The sequence below is a fragment of the Mus caroli genome, chromosome 11 (assembly GCF_900094665.2).
Source record: "Mus caroli chromosome 11, CAROLI_EIJ_v1.1, whole genome shotgun sequence".
Lineage (NCBI taxonomy): Eukaryota > Metazoa > Chordata > Mammalia > Rodentia > Muridae > Mus > Mus caroli.
The window spans coordinates 11,201,689-11,207,712 of NC_034580.1; the positions used below are offsets into that span (position 1 = coordinate 11,201,689).

Genomic DNA, 6,024 nt, shown 5'->3' on the forward strand with positions numbered 1-6,024 from the left:
ATATGAAAGATAGAAGAGAGAATCTTAGGTATAGAAGACACCATAGGAGAGATTGACACAACTGTCAAAGAAAATTCAAAACATAAAAAACACCTAACCCAAAGCATCCAAGAAATTCAGGACACAATGAAAAGGCCAAATTTAAGCATAATTGGAACAGAGGAGAATAAAGATTCCAAGCTCAAAGGACCTGAAATCATCTTCAATAAAATCATAGAAGAAAACTTCCCCAGCCTAAAAATAAGAGGTGACCATAAAGGTACAAATAAATGAACTCCAGAAATTCAAATAACCCCATTAAAAATGGGGTGCAGAGCTAAACAAAGAATTCTCAGCTGAGGAATACCGAGGGCTGCAAAGCTTCTTGATTAGAGATGGGAGTTTGTGCCTATTTTCTGTTTTTATAGCAGGGATTTTGTCTGACTAGAACATGTACAGGTCTGAATTTTAGGAAGTATCAACAGTACTATGATTCCATATAGCTTTTCAAATGCATTTAATATTAGTAGTCCGTTTACATATCCCATCATTTTTTACCATAATGTTTTTAGAAAATTAAAACATCATCACTACCTGGTTTTACTTTTGCATTTTTTTCTTTTTCATTCTTTACATTTTAGTGACATGATTGTATTCTGGTAATTCATTAATAAATAATTTTACAACTCAGAATTTTAAAACCATATTTATCTAATAATTTAGATCAATAAAAGTGGAAAAGATAAATTTACATAAAAATGTGGAATTACCTAATTCTTAGATTTGATTTTTTTCTAGAATATTCTGATTCCTTCACAAAGTCAGGTTTAAAAATTAGGTCTATGGGTCAGTTCACATAATTAATTTTTACTACCTAACAGAGATTTTAATGATTCCTAGAGAAATGTTCTCTTTACCTAGGTTTCCGGAAAGTATTGATGCCAATTTTCTACCCAAACAGGGTATTACTCCTAATAGTAACCCCAGAGAATAAACGGGATTGTCATCAGTTATTTTCAGAGCACTAAATGTTAAATATTTAGAGGTAGAACACATTTTGTGAAAGAAAGTTATTTGACAGTGTACTCATTAAGGGAGCTATTTTTCTTCTAAGGTAAAATCAATTCCTAAAAGAATAATGAATCTGGTCTCTGTTTGCATAAAACCCATTAATCTTAATAAAGATAAAATCAGAAATATAGAAAGACGACTTTGATTTTATCTACTTTTTATGCAGGAAATATGGTGTTTAACCACATACTTTCTTAAGAAATAACCTTGCACATAAGCAATATTGGACAATGAATTACTTGGAATGTGTTATGTGCTCTAATACAATTACTCAAATGATGTATTGTATTTGTTTGCTTGTTTGACTTTTTTACCATTATTTGACATTACAAACTGAAATAGAGTGTAGCATTTAGCTGGTGAAAACTGTTTTGACTCTAATATGCGAGTAACTTTGTAACAATGGATTTTGCATAATGAATTGTATTTAGTACATATTCAATAAATATTTCTCTGTTTTAGCTGAACATAAATTCCAGAATCTAATACTAAATTTTATTGTAGAATTTAAAAGGTTGAAATTTACTGAATGTATAATTTTACCTGAACTAAACTTTATTAGCTATCATTTTTTTCCCTTTGCTTCACTATAGCAGCAGACCTTTTGTTCATTAAGTAAGAGGTATAAACTTCTGCCTATCGTTTCTTTACTGACTCTTCTTAATTGGGATAACTACTCAGACTCTGACAGTCACAATGGGCATGTGTCAGTGGCCTGAAGTCATCAAGCACAGACAAAAGGGAGCATTGCCAATATAATAAAGCAGGAAAAATAATCAGAAGAGAAAGTAACCTTTTGCCAGTATTTAGTAATCCAGAAGTGTTCAAGTAGGTAAGCTAATGCTATATGCAAGTAGTAGTTTTGATATATTCTTTTAAAATTGTTTTATTTTAATTATGTATGTATATGTATGTATGTATGTAGCATTGTACATGTGCCTGGATACCCACAAAGGCCAGACACACAAGGGTATATGATCTCTTGCAGTTGTGAATCACTCAACATGGGTACTGGGAACAAATTCTACCTCAATGGAAGAATAATAAGAGCTCTTAGCTGTTGAGTCCACTTTCCTGTCCCAAGTGTGGACAAAGTTTAAATGTGAAACATGACCTAAGTGTTTCTCCAAGAGATACCCTTTTTTAGTCTGCTTATTTCATCATTGAACTCCACTCTGGCAACCCAAAGAACCCTAAGCAGGTGTTTATACTATGGTTATCATTGTATTCTTTGATGAACATGGCATTCGTGAAGAAGGTATATTTACATGCTTCCCACCTGGTCATTCTGTGACAACATTATCACACAATATCGGACAGCATTGTGGCCTATTTTTATATGTAATTTAGTATACAGAAACAATTCACAGTGAAAAAATATAGCATGACTTTCACTATATTCTCAGTTCCATTGAGATCTATGTTTATCAGAAAGGTTACTCTGATCATTAGGTCATCCAACTGTGGTTACAAATTGTTCCTAAAAGCTACTGTATTTCTCAAACAGGAATTACATTCATTTACTAAGCTTTCTCAATGGCTCGGCTCCCAAATACATAAGATTTTAATGATGACTGTGACTGCTCAGACAAATGTGAGAGGGTCGTTATAGTTATAATTAATGCTGTAATTATCATCACTGTTATAAAAGCATTAATTGAGCTGAAATTATGACACCTAAACAAAATATTTATCTCTAGATGCTTCAGTTTTACCCAGAAATAAGTAAGCATTTTATACTCCATTAAGTTTAAGGACACATGCATACAAGCACATAACTATATAATTTATATTAAAGAGTAACAAAGGAATCTTCATTTTCAGTACAGTACTTGGAATTGTGCTTATTTAAATTGTGGAATAAGAAGTTCAAGTAATTTCCTGTATATTAATTCTTAACATCTTCAAAGGAGATCCAGGTAATACAGGACAGCATGATAAAATTAGCAGTTGTAGAACTGGATTTAATTTTCTTGTAGCAAGTAATATAACTGAAAAAGATAGAAGAAACAAGGGTAATATGAAATTACAGAATTGTAATACAAAATGATACTAAAATTTGGACAGAAAGAACACACAGCAGTTTCTTTTTTTTTCATATTAGACACTTCCTCTATTTTGTAAAATAGAATTAACAATACAGGGCTGATCCACAGGTATACAAATGACATGAGAGTCTAGATTCCTTTTTTGTTACTGGCGGGTGTCATTATGTTTTAATCCTAAACAAAATACCATGTTTACAGTCTAAATTCAAACATGACAATAAAACACATTCCATTTTCCAAGTTGCTGGTAATAAATATTTACATTTCTAAAAATAGGTTTTGTGTTTTTGCTTTTTAAAAAGACGCAGCATGCTTTAGTACACAGACTATGGAAAGAATCACGTTGCAGGATCGTCACCCGGTAGCATAAAGGGCCTTTTGTATTCAGGAATGCCTTCCTCAGGGCACTGACATGATCTATCTCAGGGTGATGTTCAAGTATGCTCCTCAGAACACTATCTACTGTATCTAGTAAGAAGCAGTGCTCTCTAACATCTGCAGTCTTTAATATCTTCTATACCCACCACCACCACCACCTCCTCCTCCTCCTCCATATGGATCTCTATAACCTCTCCCACCATAGCCTCCTCTCCCATCATAGCCCCCTCTTCCACCATAATCTCCCCTCCCACCATAATCCCCCCTGCCTTGGAAACCTCCTCAGCCACCCCCTCCCCCACCACTTCCTCCCCACCCTCCTCCACTTCCTCCTCCCCCTCCCCCACCCCCCCCCCCCCCCCCCCCCCCCCCTCCACTTCCCCCCCCCCCCCCCCAACCCCCCCCACCACCCCATCCACCTCTTCTACCCCTACCACCTCCTCTACCACCACCTCCACCACCCCAACCACCCCTCCCTCCGCCTTCTTGTCTCTTCTGCCAAGGGGGCATTTCAGGGGGTGGTGGTTCAATTTCATTCGGCCGTCCTCCTCTGTCAGGCACCCGTCCCATAAGCACCTTATTAATGGCGCTCGCAGTCTTCTCCCGGCTGATACCTCTGCTTGTCCTGAAGATCTTGGACAGATCTTGGGCGGCAAGCAGATGTGCCAAAGTGACTGTTGTCTTGGGCGACAGAGCATAGCGCTTGGGCTGGTAAATTCTTGCTATGTTATCTGTTTTTGCCTTTGCTCTATCGGACCATCCAAAGGACTGCACTGTCACATCCAATCGTTTCATTAACATCCGCCGGCGACACTCATATTCACAGGAAAGAGCATCATTAATTCTTTCCAGTTTTTCTGCCTGTTCAGAACTTAAATCAACCTTTAGCAATGGTTTTCCCACATGGTTTTTCTGGACTTTAGAGAGAATATCCTTCACCTTTGATTCCACTTGGCTCAGCAGAAGTGGAATGTCTGAAGTGTCAGACTTGGGGACCCCGAGGGCATCACATACAGCTTGAACTTCCGGGCAAATTTCACTATTTTTATCTAACTGAGAATTTTTATGTTTTTTCTTCTGTAATATTTGTAAAGCTTGAAGTTCTGTACTTAAAAACAACAGAAGTTTCAAGCAGTCATCCTTCTTCGTGAGGCGCTCTTTAATGTCTCCTGAGACGAGTACCGAGTATGTACAGGCCATCTCTTTTAAAAAACCCACTTATCTCAAGCTGGAAGCTCTCTAGGTCATCTCTCCCAGCTGAGGTGATGCTTTCTTCCAGGTTGCATAAGGACTTTATATGGGAGCCTAACCAAATGCAGAGCCCTGAAAACTCAGGTGAAGACAGTCTACCCTCTGCTGCCTTGGAGAGGGCCTGTTCCTCTAACAGTGGCCCCTTATACCCCAGCGCTTCCAAGGTATCCAGAACGTCCCCTTCCATGCTAGTTTCAGGCCCAAGCTCTGGCCCTCTCATGGTCACTTGGTCCAAAGCTGTTCATTACTCCACAGCACAGTTTCAAGGTATGCTTTGATAACAAGACTCAGCAGTTTTAGTGGCTCTCTGTTAACACACATACAAAGCTGAAATCAGGATAGAGATCACTCTGATTCCTATGTGGAACATGCATGATAAAATTTCTTTCCAATCATTGGGAGATGCCTGGTCTATGGCTGTTGGTATCGAGGCCCCTGTTTCTCTACAAACAGTTAGTAAGAGCATCAACTCACTCTTTCTATACAGTACTGTCTGATCCAGTGATTACATATTTGACAAGTCTCAGTCCAGAAATATCTCTGATTATTTTCTTGAAAGCAGATTTTTTTTAACTTTAAGTGAAAAAAGTTCTCATTTTAAAACTAGATTTCTAAATTTTTACTAGCCTTTATACTTGTGCAATTTTATGGAGTGTATTGTGATGTTTCTGTACATTTGGGCAATATGTAGCAAAGCCAATTTGAGAAATTAACATAGCCAAAGCCACAGGCATGTATCCCTTATAGAAAATATATTTAATATCATTCATGATTTACCGAAGTCAGTAAAAGGTACCTCAGAAATAAAATAAAATGAATTTTGAGTTGGATCTTTGTAACCAGGGCCGAGGAAAGACCCAGAAAAGAGAAAGAAATTGGGCATTGCCTACAGCCATAGACCAGATGGATAAGACAGTGTTACATTACACATGGACCAGCTATAGTCAAAGACAACAGACGGTACTTTTCAATAGTTGGAAACTCTTCTTTTTCAAAGGATTAATGTCATTAGATTGAATATTTGGACATTCCATGATATTTCTCACAGTTTGAAGTCCTGGAGCTTAAAGTAAACCCATGACATTCATTATGCCACTGAACACTGGATAATCAGTTTATTTGGGTAAAAGTGCATTTAAAGCAGTCATTATTCTGCCTAAGAACATAACAAAATCCTTATAGTTCTTATGATCCATATTTTACCATGGTGTTTTATCAACTCTGGAACTTGACTTTAATATTTGTCTTACAAGTCCATTTTCTGATCAGTTCATATGCAAAAAAGAAAGAGTGGGGG

At 37.1% G+C, this 6,024-nt stretch overlaps 1 pseudogene; it reads right to left on the bottom strand.

The window, feature by feature from the left end:
- Positions 1-3,602: 3,602 nt before the first annotated feature.
- LOC110306192 lies at positions 3,603-4,947 on the bottom strand (annotated as a pseudogene).
- Positions 4,948-6,024: the final 1,077 nt, after the last annotated feature.